Genomic DNA, 18,195 nt, shown 5'->3' on the forward strand with positions numbered 1-18,195 from the left:
TGCAATATTAGATCTCCTATTAGGAAACGAGTTAGGACAGGTGACAGAAGTGTGTGTTGGGGAACACTTTGGTTCCAATGATCATAACACCATTAGTTTCAATTTGATCATGGATAAAGATAGATCTGGTCCTCGGGTTGAGGTTATAAACTGGAAAAAGGCCAAATTTGAAGAAATGAGAAAGGATTTAAAAAGCCTGGATTGGGACAGGTTGTTCTCTGGCAAGGATGTCGTTGGTAAGTGGGAGGCCTTCAAAGGAGAAATTTTGAAAGTATAGAGTTTGTATGTTCCTGTCAGAAATAAAGGCAAAGTAAATAAGAATAGGGATATTGGAACTCTGATAAAGAAGGAGAGAGAGATGTATGACATGTATAGGAAACAGGGAGCAAATAAGGTTCTTGATGAGTATAAAAAGTGCAAAAAATACTTAAGAAAGAAATCAGGAGGGCTAAAAGAAGACATGAGGTAGCTTTGGCAGTCAAGGTGATGGATAATCCAAAGAGCTTCTACAGGTAGATTAAGAGCAAAAGGATAGTAAGGGATAAAATTGGTCCTCTTGAAGATCAGAGTTGTCGGCTATGTATGGAACCAAAAGAAATGGGGGAGATCTTAAATGGGTTTTTAATGTCTGTATTTACTAAAGAAACTGGCATGGAGTCAATGGAAATAAGGCAAACAAGTAGTGAGGTCATGGAACCTATACAGATTGAAGAGGAGGACGTGCTTGCTATCTTGAGGCAAATCAGAGTAGATATATCCCCAGGACCTGACAGGGTATTCCCTCAGACCTTGAAGGAGACTAGTGTTGAAATTGCAGGGTCCCCGGCAGATAGATTTAAAATGTCGGTATCTACGGGTAAGGTGCTGGAGGATTCATGTTGTTCCGTTGTTTAAAAAAGGCTCTAAAAGTAATCTGGGAAATTATAGGCTGGTAAGTTTGACGTTGGTAGTAGGCAAATTATTGGAAGGAGTACTAAGAGATAGGATCTACAAGTATTTAGATAGACAGGAACTTATTAGGGAGAGTCAACACGGTTTTGTGTGATAGGTCATGTTTAACAAATCTATTAGAGTTTTTCGAGGAGGTTACAAGGAAAGTGGATGAAGGGAAGGCAGTGGATGTTGTCTACATGGACTTCAGTAAGGCCTTTGACAAGGTCCCGCATGGGAGGTTAGTTAGGAAGATTCAGTTGCTAGGTATACATGGTGAGGTAGTAAATTGGATTAGACATTGGCTCAATGGGAGAAGTCAGAGAGTGGTAGTGGGGGATTGCTTCTCAGAGTGGAGGCCTGTGACTAGTGGTGTGCCACAGGGATCAGTGCTGGGTCCATTGTTATTTGTCATCTATATCAATGATCTGGATGATAATGTGGTAAATTGGATCAGCAAATTTGCTGATGATACAAAGATTGGAGGTGTAGTGGACAGTGAGGAAGGTTTTCAAAGCTTGCAGAGGGATTTGGACCAGCTGGAAAAATGGGCTGAAAAATGGCAGATGGAGTTTAATGCAGACAAGTGTGAGGTATTGCACTTTGGAAGGACAAACAAGGTAGAACATACAAGGTAAATGGTAGGGCACTGAGGAGTGCAGTAGAACAGAGGGATCTGGGAATACAGATACAAAATTCCCTAAAAGTGGCATCACAGGTAGATAGGATAGTAAAGAGAGCTTCTGGTACATTGGCCTTTATAAATCAAAGTATTGAGTATAAGAGTTGGAATGTAATGGTGAGGTTGTATAAGACATTGGTGAGACCGAATTTGGAGTATTGTGTGCAGTTTTGATCACCGAATTACAGGAAGGATATTAATAAGGTTGAAAGAGTGCAGAGAAGGTTTACAAGGATGTTGCCAGGACTTGAGAAACTGAGTTACAGAGAAAGGCTGAATAGGTTAGAACTTTATTCCCTGGAGCGTAGAAGAATGAGGGGAGACTTGATAGAGGTGTATGAAGTTATGATGGGTGAATGCAAGCAGGCTTTTTCCACTGAGGCTGAGGGAGTAAAAAAAAGAGGACATGGGTTAAGGGTGAAGGGGGAAATAATGTGAGGGAACATTGGGGGTGGGGCTTCTTCACACAGAGAGTGGTGGGAGTGTGGAATGAGCTGCCAGATGAAGTGGTAAATGCAGGTTCACCTTTAACATTTAAGAAAAACTTGGACAGGTACATGGATGAAAGGGGTATGAAGGGATATGGTCCAGGTGCAGGTCAGTGGGACTAGGCAAAAAAATGGTTCGGCACAGCCAAGAAGGGCCAAAAGGCCTGTTTCTGTGCTGTAATGTTCTAGGGTTCTATGGTTCTATGATTGGGACATTACTAAGTTGGATGTGAACAAATGCTGTTCATGTAAGTGGTGTGTTGGGTGGGCAACACTTATGAGCTGGGGAAATGAGTGAGGTGTCTGTAGAATGGTGGGGGTGGAGCTGGCGTCAGTGGACAACAGCCACTGGTTTGAGTCTGAGTCTGGTTTACTGCATTAAATTCAGGACCTACTTATGTAAGTCCCTCTGCTATGTAGAAGTAAATTTTATAGGCAATGTGAAAGCCTATTAGACCACAGGAACATCATACATAGGAGCAGAGTTAGGGCATTAGGCCCACTGAGTCTGTTCCACCATTCCATCATGGTTGATCTGTAATCCCTCTCAACCCCATTCTCCAACCTTCTCCCTGTAACCTTTGACACCCTTACAAATCAAGAACTTATCAACCTCTGCTTTAATATCACTGGTATGTGTCGTGAGATTCATTGTTTTGTAGCAGCAGCACATTGCAATACATAGTAAAAAAAAAAACTACAATAAGAGATATACGTGTATATATATGTGTGTGTGTACGTATAGACACACACACATGCATATAGATAGATTATACAGTATATATCCCAATTTGAGGCATTGCCTTTTGAAGGTGTCCTTGATGCTGGAGTTGCTTGTGTTGAGTTTGCAACTTACTGCCACTTTTTTTGATTCTGTGCAATAGTTCCTCCATACCAGTGGTGATGTAACCAGTTAGAATGCTCTCCACAGAATAACTGTAGAAATCTGTGAGAGTCTTTGGTGACATACCAAGTCTCTTCAAACTCCTAATGAAATATTATCCAGTTCTGTGCCTTCTTTGTATTTGCATTAATATTTTGGGCCCAGGATTGATCTTCAGATATGTAGACACACAGGGAATTGGAACCTCTCACCCATTCCACTTCTGATCCCAGGATGAAAATTGGTGTGTGTTCCACTTCCTGAACTCCACAATCAATTCCTTGGACTTACTGATGTTGAGTGCAAGGTTGTTGTTGCTACACTATTTAACCTGCTTATCTTTCTCACTCCTCTATCCCTCTTGGTCGCCATTTAAAATACTGCCAACAACAGTTGTTGATATTGATGGATGACATTTGAGCTGTACCTAACTACAAAGAGCATCCTGACTGGCTGCATCACTGCCTGGTATGGGAACTGTACTTCCCTCAATCGCAGGACTCTGCAGAGAGTGGTGCGGATAGCCAGCACATCTGTAGATGTGAACTTCCCCATATTCAGGACATTTACAAAGCCAGGTGTGTAAAAAGGACCCAAAGGATCATTGGGGACCCGAGTCACCCCTACCACAAACTGTTCCAGCTGCTATCATCTGGGAAACGGTACTGCAGCATAAAAGCCAGGACCAACAGGCTCCAGGACAGCTTTTTCCACCAGGCCATCAGACTGATTAATTTATGCTGACACAACTGTATTTCTATGTTATATTGACTAACCTGTTGTTATAAATTCTATAAATTGCATATTTAGACAGAGAGGTAACATAAAGATTTTTACTTCTCATGTATATGAAGGAAGTAAGTAATAAAGTCAATTTAATTCATAGGATTGGAAGATGTAGAATCCTTGTGGGTAGCATTAAGAAACTGCAAAAGTGAAAAGACCTTTCACATCATATGTCAATGATTTAGATGATGAAATTGATGGTTTTGTGGCCAAGTTTCTGGAAGATATGAAGATACATAGAGGGGCAGGTAGTGTTGAGGAAGCAGGGAGTCTGCAGAAGGACACGGTCAGATAAGGAGAATGGACAATGAAATAGCAGATGGAATATAGCGTGGGGAAGTGTATGGTCATGTACTTTGGAGGAAGGAATAAATTCATAGACTGTTTTCTAAATCCAGGTTGTGTGGATGATAAGGAAGGCAAATGCCACATTGCCATTCATCTTGAGATGACTGGTATAAAAGAGCAAGGATGTAATGCTGAAGATTTATAAGGCATTGGTCTAACCACACAGAGCATTGTGAGCCGTTTTGGGCCCCTTATCTAAAAGATGTGCTGGTATCAGAGAAGATCCAGAATGTGGAGAGGATGTTTCCTATACTGGGTGAATGTAGGACCAGAGGGCACAGCCTCAGAACAGAGGGACGTCCATTTGGAACAGAGATAAGGAGGAGTTTCCTTAGCTAGAGGGTGGTGATTCAGTGAAATTCACTGACACAGATTGTAGTGGAGGAAAAGTCATCTAGTATAGTTAAAGCGGAGTTTGATAGGTTTGTCATTAGTCAGGTTGTGAATGTTTGTTTAAGTCCCTGTTGTAAATGTCTGTTAAAGTTTCTGACATTGCAAAACTATTCAAAGACTTTTAAACATACTTAGAAATATTAATACTTAAAAATAGAAACTAATAAACAATTAAGAACTATCAAAGATATGTAAACCAATTCAATTAAAATTAAGGAAATTATCCTGTACTTAACACACTAATTACTAAATGAAATGTGATCTGTTTTCTCAGCAGAAAAACCACCCATACAATCAACAAGAAATATTTATATTTTCATATAATGGCTAATTTGGTTCAGATATTTACTGTTTATTGTTTGTTCAGCCAAGGTTTCAACAGACATTTTATAGTTAATGAATGAGGGTGAGCAGAGCATTAGCCATAGACGTCTGTCCAGTGGAGGTCCACAGAATTGGGATTGGCAGCTGTGATTTTGAAAGTACAGTAGTGTATGAATTGAGGAGGGTAAAGTGGCTTTTTAAAAGGGTGAACGTAAAAGGTACACGTGCAGAGGGAGTAATACAAGGAAGTGATTAGTCATGGCCCTGTCTCTGAGTCTATGTAATATTGCAAGATCAGGAGCGTAGAATTGGAATTTGAAGCCAGAACTTTAAATGGAGGGAGAGATTAAGTTAGAATGGTAGGGTAATGTATTCAAAAGAGAAACAGCAAAATGAATGAGGAAATAGATAATCACTGAATACATGTTATTCAGGGTAGAAACTGGGAGAAACAGTTTGGTGAGAATATATTGGTTAGAAAAATAGTACTTTAAAGTGTGGAACTGAAAAAAAAGATTGTAAATGTCATATCAGATGGATAAAATGAAGTGAGATTTTCAAGAATTAAGACCTTATGTAGAAAGGGGACAGACTAGGGCGTTAGTGGGTGACAAGAGCTACATTATCATCACTACAGTTTGGACGGAAGAAATGGCGGAAGGCATAGCAATGTCGAGGGCTAACACCTAGATGGGAGGTATCATCGCATAGCAGCCAGGTTCCAGTGTGTACATTATCTTGATGCAATTATCCACTACAAGCTGGCTCTTGGATAGTTTGTTCAGAAGTGAATGGATCTTATAGAGAAAATGAGGAGCAGAGTTTAAAAAGTTAATTCATTGGTGGAAACCCCAGAATCAGTACTGAGTTATGGGAAATGGACAGGTTATTAGCTCCAGTGACCTAAAATGCATGTGAACTGCTTCAGGTTACTTCTTGGATTAAAAAGCTGAAACTAAACCTACAAAGCCTGACATACATTTCCTCTCCATTTTGCCTGGTAAATCTGTAATGTTCCATTGTAGCAGAAAAGAAGGTCTGTTGTTGTTTGCTCATGAATAATATGGCACAGTGAACAAATAAAGGAGGGGAGCCAGATCATTAATCAAAGGATGGAAGGGGAAGAAAACCACTCGAATAAGGGAAAATTGTTTGTATGTAACATTGAAATTTTACCATTTCCTTTTATAAACTGAATGTATTGTTAACTACATTTTAAAGAAACAATTTAAAAAAAAATCTAAAGCATTAGTTTCACTGTAAATGCCTTTTATTATAGCCAAGATGTAAAGAAAACATGAAATAGAATGGCTATACACATTGCATGGGAAATCTCAAGAGTAAACAACAAACTGCACCGGAAGTTGAAACAGGTGCTTAATGTAAACACTGAAGGTGATGCAGGATGAAGATAATAAACCTTTATCCAGAAAGTAAGAGGAAACTGGAACAAAGTCGAAGAGCTGAGAAACAGAATTGATAAACCGGTTGAAATCCAGTTGACAAAAGAGAATGAATTATTTCTTTACTCATTCAGACACAGAACAGCACAGGACAGGCCATTGGGCCCACAACGTTGTGCCGAATCAGTTAAAAAGCAAAAGAAAAACACCTAAACACTAATCCCTCCCACCTACACCATATCCATATTCCTCCATCTCCATCACATCAATGTGCCTATCCAAACGTCTCTTGGAAGCCTGTAACATATTTGCCTCTATCATCATACATCATACCAGAGAGCAGATTCCAGGCATCCATGACTCTCTGAGTAATAAAATTTTACTCCTCTCTTGAACCAACTGCCTCTTACCTTCAATGCATACCCTCTGGTAGTAGACATTTCAACCGTGGGAAACAGTCTCTGTCCACTCTATCTCTGTATCTCATAATCTTGTAAACCTCTATCAGATCTCCCCTCTGCCTCGGACTCTCCAGAGAAAACAACCCAAGTTTATCCAGCCTCTCATGATAGCACCTGCTTTTTAAACCAGGCAGCATCCTGCTAAACAACTTCTGCACCCTCAACATCCTTCTTATAGTGGGGTGACCAAAACTGTATGCAATACCCCAGATGAGGCCTAACTAGAGTTCTATAAAGGAGCAACATAATCTTCTGACCTTTGAACTCAGTGGCTCAACTAATAAAAGCAAGCATTCCATAACAACACACACAAAATGCTAGTGGAACGCAGCCTGCCAGGCAGCATCTATAGGAAGAAGTACAGTTGACATTTCAGGCCGAGACCCTTCGTCAGGACTAACTGAAAGAAAAGATAGTAAGAGATTTGAAAGTGGAGGGGGGAGGGGGAAATCCAAAATGATAGGAGAAGACAGTAGGGAGAAGGATAAATCTAAGAGCTGGAAAGTTGATTGGCAAAAGGGATACACAGCTGGAGAAGGGAAAGGATCATGGGTCGGGAGGCCTAGGGAGAAAGAAAGGGGGAGGGGAACACCAGAGGGAGATGGAGAACAGGTAAGAAGTGATTGTGAGAGGGGCAGAGAGAGAAAAAAAAGGGGATAATAAATAAATAAGGGAGGGGGTAAGAAAGGGAGGAGGGGCATTAACTGGTTAGAGAAATCAATGTTCATGCCATCAGGTTGGAGGCTACCCAGCCGGAATATCAGGTGATGTTCCTCCAACCTGAGTGTGGCTTCATCTTGACAGTAGAGTTGGCCATGGACAGATATATCAGAATGGTAATGGGATGTGGAATTAAAATGTGTGGCCACTGGGAGATCCTGGCTTCTCTGGCGGACGGGTCTCACCAATATATAGAAGGCCGCACCGGGTGCACCGGATACAGTATATCACACCAGCCGACTCACAGGTGAAGTGTTGCCTCACCTGGAAAGACTGTCTGGGGCCCTGAATGGTGGTGAGGGAGGATGTGTAAGGGCAGGTGTAGCACTTGTTCCGCTTACAAGGATAAGTGCCAGGAAGGAGATCGGTGGGAAGGGATGGGGTGGGGGACGAATGGACAAGGGAGTCGCGTAGGGAACAATCCCTGCGGAAAGCAGAAAGGGGAGGGAGGGAAATATGTGTGTGGTAGTGGGATCCTGTTGGAGGTGGCGGAAGTTACGGAGAATTATATGTTGGACCCGGAGGTTGGTGGGGTGGTAGGTGAGGACAAGGGGAACCCTAGCCCAAGTGGGGTGGCGGGTGGATGGGGTGAGAGCAGATGTGCGAGAAATGGGAGAGATGCGTTTGAGAGCAGAGTTGATGGTGGAGTAAGGGAAGCCCCTTTCTTTAAAAAAAGGAAGACATCTCCTTCATTCTGGAATGAAAAGCCTCATCCTGAGAGCAGATGCGGCGGAGACGGAGGAATTCCATAAGCCTTATTAACCACCTTATTGATCTGTGTTGCCACTCTCAAGGAGTTAAGAATTTGGATCACAAGAACTTTCTGGTCAGTAACACTGTTAAGAACCTTGCCCAAAACAGTGTACTGTCTCCTTGCATTTGTCCTACCAATGTGCAACACCTCACATTTATCTGGGTTAAACTCCATCTGCCAGTTCTCAGCCCATATCTAAAACTTATCTATATCATGCTGCATTCTTTGCCGATCTTCTACACTTCCCACAACTCCACCAATCTTGGCACCATACACATATTTACGAATCCATCCACCTACATTTTCATCCAGGTCATTTATATGCATCCCAAACAGCAGAGGTCCCAGCACAGATACCTGTGGCACACCACTAATTACAGACCTCTAGCTCAAATAAGTCCCTTCAGCCACAACCTTCTGTCTTCTGTGCGGAAGCCAGTTTTGAATCCAAACAGCCAATTCTCCAAGGATCCCATGAATCTTAATCTTCTGGATTAGCCTCCCATGAGGTACTTTGTCAAACAATTTACTAAAATCCATGCAGACAACATCCACTGCCCTACCCTCATCAGTCTCTCTTGTCACCTTGTCAAAAAACTCCATCAAGTTGGTAAGGCTTGACAAAGTCACGTTGGCTCTCTCTAATTAGGCCATAGGTTTCCAAATGCTCAGATATTCTAACCCTAAGAATTTTCTCCAGCAATTTCCCAACAACTGATGTGAAACTCACCGGTCTATAGTTCCCAGGATTTGCCCTTGTTCCCTTCTTAAATAAGGGTACAACATTAGCCACTCACCAGTCCTCTGGACCTCACCTGAGGCTGGAAAGGACACGAAGATACTGGTCAAGGGTCCAGTAATCTTGTCTTTTCCCTCCTTCAATAACTTGGGGTAAATCCCATCTGGCCCTGGGGATTTATTACCTTAGTATTCATTAGGACCCCCAACACATTCTTCTCCTTGACCTCTAAACACTTTACTGTATTTATACAATCAGCCCCACTCCTTGGCCTTCTCCCTGTAACTTCCCTGATGTGGACAATCAGGAACCTATCAATCTCTGCTTTAAATACACCCAACGACATGACCTCGACAACTGCCTGTGATAACAAATTCCACAAATTCACCACCCTCTGGCTAAAGAAATTTCTCTGTATCTTTGTTTTAAATGGATACCCTCTATCCTGAGGCTGTGCCCTGTTGTCCTAGACTCTCCCATCATAGGAAACATCCTTACCACATCTACTCTATCTAGGCTTTTCAACTTTCGAAAGGTTTCAGTGAGACCCCCTCCCCCTCATCCTTCTAAATCCCAGTGAGTACAGGCCCAGAGCCATCAAATATTCCTCATATGCTAACCTTTTCATTTCTGGAATCATCTGTGAACCTCTTCTGAACCCTCCCCAATGCCAGCATAACTTTTCTTAGATGAGGAACTCAAAACTGTTTACAATACTCAAAGTTCAGCCTCAGCAGTGCCTTATAAAGCCTCAGGATCACATCCTTGCTCTTGTATTCTAGACCATTTGAAATGAACACTAACATTGCATTTGCCTTCCTCACCGCTGACTCAGTCTGCAAGTTAACCTTTAGGGTGTTCTGCACAAGGACTCCCAAATCTCTTTGGATCTCAGATTTTTTGATTTTCTCCCTGTTTAGAAAATAATCAGCACATTTATTTCTTCTACCAAAGCGCATGGCCTTGCATTTTCCAACATTGTATTTCATTTGCCATTTTCTTGCCCATTCTCCTATTCTGTCTAAGTCCTTCTGCAGCCTGCCTGTTTCCTCAACACTACCTGCTCCTCCACCAGCCTTCATATCACCTTCAAACTTGGCAACAAAGCCATCTACTCCATCATCTAAATCATTGATATACACAGCATAAAAAGCAGTCCTAGCACTGACCCCTGCCAAATGCTATCAGTCACTGGCACCCAACTAGAAAGGAAGTATTTTATTCCCACTTGCTGTCTCCTACCAATCAGCCAATGCTCTAACCATGCTAGTAACTTTTCTGTAATACCATGGGCTCTTAACTTGATAAGTAGCCTTATGTGTGGCACATTGGCTATTCAAAGGCCTTCTGAAAACCCAAATAAACAACATTCCCTTTATCTATCCTATTTGTAATCCCCTCAAAGAATTTCAACAGGTTCATCAGGCAAGATGTTCCCTTAAGGAAACCATGTTGACTTTGTCTTCTCTTGTCCTGTGTTACCAAATACTCCATAACCTCATCCTTAACAATTGATTCCAATTTCCTCCCAACCACTGAGGCTAACTGGTCTATAATTTCCTTTTTGCAGCCTTCCTCCTTTCTTAAAGAGTGGACTGACAATTGCAGTTTTCTAGTCCTCTGGCACCATGCCAGAGTGCAATGAGTTTTGAAAGATCATTACTGATGCCCCCACAATCTCTACGCTATATCTTTCTAAACCCAAGGGTGCAGTTCACTTGGACTGGGTGACTTGCGTACCTTTAGGTCTTTCAGCTTTTCGAGCACCTGCTTCCTTATAATAGTTGCTGCACTCATTTCTCTCCTCTCACACCCTTCAACACCTGGCACACTGCTTGTGTCTTCCACTGTGAAGACTGTGCGAAATACTCATTCAGTTCATCTGCCACCTCTGTCCCCAGTTATTATTTCTCTGACTTCATTTTCGAGTAATCCTATATCCACTCTCATCTCTCTTTTATTTTTTATGTACTTGAAAAAGCTTTTTCTATCCATGTTGATAGTATTGTTTGCTAGCTTGCTCCCATATTTCATCTTTTCCCTCCTAATGATTCTTCCAGTTGTTTTCTGTAGCTTTTTTAAAACCTTCCCAGTATCTTCCTGCTAATTTTTGCTTTGTCGGATACCCTCTCTTTTGCTTTTGCATTAGCTTTGACTCCCCTTGTCAGCCACAGTTATATTATTTTGCTATTTGAGTATTTCTTTGTTTTTGGAATATATTTGTCCTGCACCTTCCTCATTTTTCCCAGAAACTCAAGCCATTACTGCTCTACTGTTATCCCTGCCAGCATCTCCTTCCAATTTACTTCGGTCAACTTCTCTCTCATACCACTGTAATTTCTTTTACTCCACTGAAATACTGCTACATCAGACTTTACTTTCTCCCTATCAAATTTCAAGTTGTAGTCAATCATATCCTGATCACTGTCTCTTAAGGGTTCCTTTACCTTAAGCTCCCAAATAATCACCTCTGGTTCATTCCTTAACATCCAATCCAGTACTGCTGATTCCCTAGAAGGCTCAACAATAAACTGCTGTAAAAAGCCATCTCATAGATTGTCATAACATTGATCTTCTGACACTCCTTTCTATTTCCCATTGTAATCTGTAGTTCACATCCCAGCTACTGTTTGGAGCCTGTATATAACTGCAATCAGGGTCCTTTTAGCCTTGCAGTTTCTTGACCCAACCCACAAGGTTTTAACATCTTCTGATCCAAAGGCACCTCTTTCTCATCATTTGATGCCATTCTTTACCAACAGAGCCATGCCACCACCTCTGTGTACCTTCTTATTTCTCTGATACAACGAATAACCTTGGACATTCAGCTCCCAACTACAACCATCCTTCAGCCGTGATTCAGTGACGGTCACAACATCAAACCTGACAATATGTAAAATTGCAACAAGATCATCCACCTTATTTGTTATACTCCATGCATTGAGGCATAACACTTTGAGTGCTGTATTTGGTACCCTATTTGATTCTGCATCCCTAATGCGCTGATACTCACCCTGCTGGCTGCAATTTTGTCCTATCATTTGCCTGCCCTTCCTGACAGTGTGACTGCACACTATCTTTGTTTTACCATCTGTTCTGTCCTGAGTCCCTTCACTCTGGTTCCCATACTCCTGCCAAATTAGTTTAAACCCTCTGCAACAGCTCTAACAAACCTGCCCACGAGAACATCGGTCCTTTTCAGGTTCAGGTGCGACCCATCCCTTTTGTACAGGTCATACCTCCCCCAGAATAGATCCCAATGATCCAAGAACCTGAAGCCCTGCTCCCTGCACCAGCTTCTTAGCCATGTATTTATCTGCCAAATCATCCTGTTTCTACCCTCACTGGCATGTTGCACAGGTAGGAATCCAGAAATTACTACTCAGGAGGTCCTGCTTCTCAGCTTTCTGCTTAGCTCTCTAAATGCTCTCTTCAGGACCTCTTTGCTTTTCCTTCCTATGTCATTGGTACCAATATGTACCAAGACATCTGGTTGCTCTCACTCCCTCTCCAAAATGCTGTGGACAGGATCCGAGATGGCTCTGACCCTGGCACCTGCGAGGCAACATGCCATCCGGGTGTCCTGTTCACGTCCATCTCTTCAAACTTCGAATGAGATATAGCTGCTGTCTTGCCTTTACAGCTGCATCAATATGTTGTGTCCGGGTTAGGTATTGATGCCCAAGAACTTGAAATTGCTTACTCTCTCCTCTTCTGATCCCTCTATGAGAAATTGGTTTGCGTTCTCTCATCTTACCCTTCGTGGTCCACAATCAGCTCATTGTTCTTGCTGACGTTGAGTGCAAGATTGTTGCTGCCATCCCACTCAACTAACTACTTGTGGTGAACTACATATACCTGTCTGGACACTCCCCCCCCCGCCCCCCCCCGCTGACTGCCCCTGTGGCTCCTCCCACAGACCCCGGTATGAAGGCGATTGGAGACACAGCCCCGGCCTCAGTCTCCAGGATGTAGTGTGGTGGTCACTTGCTGCTTGTTCTTTCTTCCAGCCAATAAAAGCCTATATCTCGCCTCACGTCTCCGAGAGTTATTGATAGTGCATCAATTTTATTGGCTGGAAGTTTTAAAACATGGAGAGTATTTTACATCCGGAAAAATTAGACTTGGACCCCCAAGCTCCAGAAGCAGCTCTTGCCTTTGAACTCTGGCTTGCATGCTTCCAATCATACTTGGAAGTGATTCCAGTGACTGAGCCTGCCACAAGGTACAAAATCCTCCTTTCCAGAGTCAGTCCGAAAGTATTCTCCCTTATCAGAGACCTGCCGACCTACCGACCTACCAAGGGGCACTGGACGCCCTCAAAAGATAGTACCTGCGGCCGGTGAATACCGTCTACGCAAGACATCGCTTGGCGACGCGGCGGCAGTGAACCGGTGAGTCGAGCGGGGAGTTCCTCCGAGCCCTACACAGACTTCTCATGACACTCCCATACCGGACGCCTCGCACATGCATGAGGGATCACTGACGCCTAGTGGGCTGACACCTCCAGTCAGGCCGGAACCAGCGCAACCATCATCTCCGGTGCAATCACCACCGGCACCTGTACAATCACAGCTGGTGCTACGTAGATCGCAGCGACGGATTCGACCACCTGATAGACTCAACCTGTAAATATACTTGTAAGAAACTTCGCCCCATGGGGACTCTCTTTTAAAACAAAGGGGGGGTGAATGTGGTGAAATACATATACCTGTCTGGACACGCCCCCTGCTGACTGCTCCTGTGGCTCCTCCCACTGACCCCGGTATAAAGGCGATTGGGGACACCGCCCCGGCCTCAGTCTCCAGGATGTAGTGTGGTGGTCACTTGCTGCTTGTTCTTTCTTCCAGCCAATAAAAGCCTATATCTCGCCTCACGTCTCCGAGAGTTATTGCTGGTGCATCACTAGTATAACTTGCTCCCATATATTAGGGAAGTTGAAATCCTCAATAACAACAACCTTAACATTTTTATACATTTCCTTAATCTGATTACATATCTGTTTCACAATGTCCTGGTGGCTATTTGGGGATCTGTAGTACAATCCCATCAGTGTGACTGCACCCTTACCATTCCTGAGTTCCACCCAAATGGACTCAAAGCCAAACCCCTCCATTATGTCTCCTCTGAGTGCAGCTGTGATATTGTCCCTGATTAGTATGGTAACTCCACCCCTTTTTTTACCTCCTCATCTAGTTTCTAAAATTTTGAAAATCTGGTACATTTATCATTCACTTCTGCCCCTTTCTCAAAAAAGTTACAGTAATGGCTACAATATCATAGTTCCACATACTGATCCATGCTCTAAGTTCACCACAGTTATCCATATAATACTCCTTGGCATTAAAATATACACACTTCAAACTATCCAGCTCATCATACCTGTTATTTTGATTTTGCCTTTCAATACATCTGACATCTACCTTCTGGTCCAATCCTTCCCTTACTGACCTAGAGCTCTGGTTCCCAGCCCCCTGTAAAACTAGTTTAAACTCTCCTAGCAGAATCCGCAAATCCGGATTCTAAAACACACCTGTGGCCACAAAAGAGGCATTTCCCACATAACGGAAACAGTCAGGTATCCTGAATTCCCGCATCTGACAGGAGGAGCATTCCATCCTGACTACTCTAAACAAAAAAGAAAAAAATGCTTGCCTCTTCTTAACTGTGCTTTTGCATGCCCATGCCGAAGCCTGTGAACCCAAAGCTTTTACACTCTCTCACTGGTGCACTCCGACAATAGCCATTCCGCTTGAGCCTATGCTTCTTTTATTTGCAGCTAAGGTTAGGGCTCTGACACTGAAACTTTCTGTGCCTGCACAGCCCAAAATGACTTGCCTTGCCCCAATCTCCTCCTTTTATCCTTCCTCACAAATTGCATAGGACTCTGACATACACCCCTTTTGCCTGAGCCGCCAAAAAAAAAGCTAATATTTCATCGCAACTGGATCTTCGACTTCCTAATTGGAAGACCACAATCTGTGCGGATTGGAAATAACATCTCCACCTCATTGACAATCAACACTGGTACTCAGCAGGGATGTGTGTTTAGCCCTATGCTCTACTCTCCCTACACCATGAATGTGGTTAGGCACAGCTCAATTACCATCTCTTAATTTGCTGTTGATACAACCATTTTTGGCAGAATCTCAGATGGGGTCGAGAGGGTGTACAGGAGTGAGATAATGCAGCTAGTTGAGTTATGTTGTAGCAACAACCTTGCACTCAACGTTAGTAAGACTAAAGAGCTAATTGTGAACTTCAGAAAAAGTAGGACACAGAAACACAAACCAGTCCTCATAGAGGGATCAGAAGCGGAGAGAGTGAGCAATTTCAAGTTCTTGAGTGTCAATATCTCTGACAACCTAACCTGATTGCAACATATTGATGCAGCTTTAAAGAAGGCAAGACAGTGGCTATATTTCATTCAGAGTTTGAAAAGATTTGGTTTGTCACCTAAAACACTCAAAAACCTTTGCAAATGTGCTGTGGAGAACAGTCTGACTGGCTGCAACAGTCCGGCATGAGCTACTGCATAGGATTGAAGTAACTTGCAGTAAGTTACAACCTCAGTCAGCTCCTTCATGGGTACTAGTCTCCATAGTTTTCAAGTCATCTTCAAGGAGCAGTGACTTAAGAAGGCATCCATTATTAAGGACCCCCACCACCCAGGATATACCCTTGTCTCATCGTTACTGTCAGGAAGGAGGTACAGAAGCCTAAAAGCACACTCTCAATGAGTCAGGAACAGATTTTTCACCTCTGCCATCTGATTTCTAAATGGACATTGAACCTATGAACACTACCTCACTACTTTTTAAAATTTATTTCCGTTTTTACACTACTTTTTTAGTTTAACTATTTAATATACATATATATACTTACTGTAATTCAGCTTTTTTCTATATTTATCACGTATTTCATTGTACTGCTGCCGCAAAGTTAACAAATTCCACAAGATATGCCGGTAATAAACCTGATTCTGAAGAGCCTTATCAAAATTGGAAAATCTTGTAGTTCCATGTTGCCAGTGCTCAAATTATTTAACTATTTCAATTAGTCATTTAGCAAATATTAACAATTAGTAACAGATTTCTATCATACCTTTGGTAACTGATTTCCACTGCTGGAGCATGTCGAGAATAATAAAGAGGCTATACTGGAGCTTGTGAAAAACATTGGTAAAGATATGTCCTCGGGACTGGATGACATATCCAGGTTACTGAGGGTTAAGAGGATGAGATTGCTGGGGGATTGACAATGATCTTTGTCTCCTCCCTAGCCACTGGAGTAATACCCAAGGAATGGAAGTAGGCAAATCTTGTTCTGTTGTTCAAGACAGGTTTTATGGATAATCCTGAGAAATACAGATCATAAGACATAGGAGCAGAATTAGGCCATCTGACCCATCGAGTCTGCTCCACCATTCAATCATGGTTATCCTTTTTATCTCCTCCTCAACCCCAGTTCCCAGTCTTTTCCCCATAACCTTTGATGTCATGTCCAATCAAGAACCTATCAATCTCTGCCTTAAATACACCCAACGACTTGGGCTCCACAGCTGCATGTGGTAACAAATTTCACAAATTCACCACCCTTTGGTTTTATGTCTATGGTGGGCAAACCATTACAGAGGATCCTCAGGGACAGGGTTTATGAGAATTCAGAGAAGCATTGTTTTATTAGGGATAATATGGCTTTGTGAATGACAAGTCATACCTCATGAGCCCTGAATGAATTTTTCCAGTAAGCGATAAAACAAATTGTTAATGGTAGAACAGTCGATATGGTGTATATGGATTTTAGTAAGGTATTTGACAAGGTTCCCCATGGTCCTACTTCTCAGCTTTTTTTCTCCAGTCCTGCTGAAGGGTTTTGGCCCAAAATATCAACTGTGCTTTTTTCCACAGATGCTGCCTGGCTTGCTGAGTTCCTCCAGCATTTTGAATGTGTTGCTTGGATTTCCAGCATCTGCAGATTTTCTCTTGTTTGCATGTATTCGGAATCGGCTTGCCCACAGAGCACAGAGAGAGTTAGTAGATGGAGCGTATTCTACTTGGAGGTCAGTGACCAAAGTTGTGTTCTGCAGGGATTTGTTCAGAGTCCTACTGTCTGTGGTTGTTGGTAGTGTTGTGGATGGTGTAGAAGGTTGATGTGGGATATAAACAGGATGGAGTGCTGTGTGGTGAAGTGGCAGGTGGAGTTCAATCTGGAAATGATATATTTTGGAAGATAAGGAAGAGTACAAGGTTAATGGCAGGATACTTAGCAGTGTGGAGGAACAGAAGGGTTGAAGCCCCTCAAGGTTGCCATGCAAGTTGATAGGATGTTTAACAAGTGGTAGGGTGTGCTAGCCTTTATTAGTTGGGGGATTGAGTTTAAGAGCCACAAGGAATGTTGCAGCTATATAAAACATCAATTGGACTATTCTTAAGAGTATTGTGTTAAGCTCTAGTTGCCTCTTTATAGGAAGGACGTGCAAGATTTAGAGAGAGTGCAGAGGAAATTTACCAGGATGCTGCCAGGATTAGAGAATATATCGTACAGTATGAGGAAAAGTTGAACAAGCTAGGGCTTTTCTCTTTAAAACAAAGGAGGATGAGAGGTGACTTGATCAAATTTATAAGATTATGTGAGGCATAGATGGAGTGGACAGCCTGTATCTTTATCCCATGCCCTAAATGTCCAATACCAGAGTACATCCATTTAAGGTGAGTGGAGGGAAGTTTCAGTGAGTTGTCAGACATAGGTTTTTTTTAAACACAGAGGGCACTAGATGCCTGTAATCAACTGCTGGCTGTGGTGGTAGAGGCTGATGAAATTGGAATATTTAAGAGACTTTTAGATAGGCATATGGATGTAAGAAAAATGGAGGGTAATGGGCTACATAGGAGGAAAGAGTTAGATAGATCGTGGAGTAGGGTTATACAGGTCAGCACATCATGAGCCAAAGGGCCCATACTGTTCTGACTTGTTCTATGTTATACTGTACATCAAAAATTAAAATTGCTTTCCAAGTTCTTGCTGTGAATTTCACTTAAGTCCCATTGCACAGCAGTTTCTTCCTCAAATGGCCTGAACTGACGCTCAAGCAGACCAGTGTGCTAATTCTTCCTTGACTATTATATATTTCTGTTTACATCTCTCCTGTGCTTTTTACTTTAATGTAAGATGCTCAGAAAAGAAACCCTTGCTATTGGGGCAACAAAAACCTGAACTGCACCTGAAAAAGGTAAATGCCTTCAGAGCCCTTAGTGACAAAGGGAACGGGAGAGTTTCTTTAC

At 42.5% G+C, this 18,195-nt stretch overlaps 1 protein-coding gene across 1 annotated transcript in view; it reads right to left on the bottom strand.

Annotated features, from left to right (window-relative positions):
• LOC140726563 (putative Polycomb group protein ASXL3) overlaps positions 1-18,195 on the bottom strand; it is a 218,287-nt gene that overhangs the window by 12,208 nt on the left and 187,884 nt on the right. The gene's annotated exons all lie outside the window — the stretch shown is intronic.

Source organism: Hemitrygon akajei, chromosome 1 (genome assembly GCF_048418815.1).
Source record: "Hemitrygon akajei chromosome 1, sHemAka1.3, whole genome shotgun sequence".
Taxonomy (NCBI): domain Eukaryota; kingdom Metazoa; phylum Chordata; class Chondrichthyes; order Myliobatiformes; family Dasyatidae; genus Hemitrygon; species Hemitrygon akajei.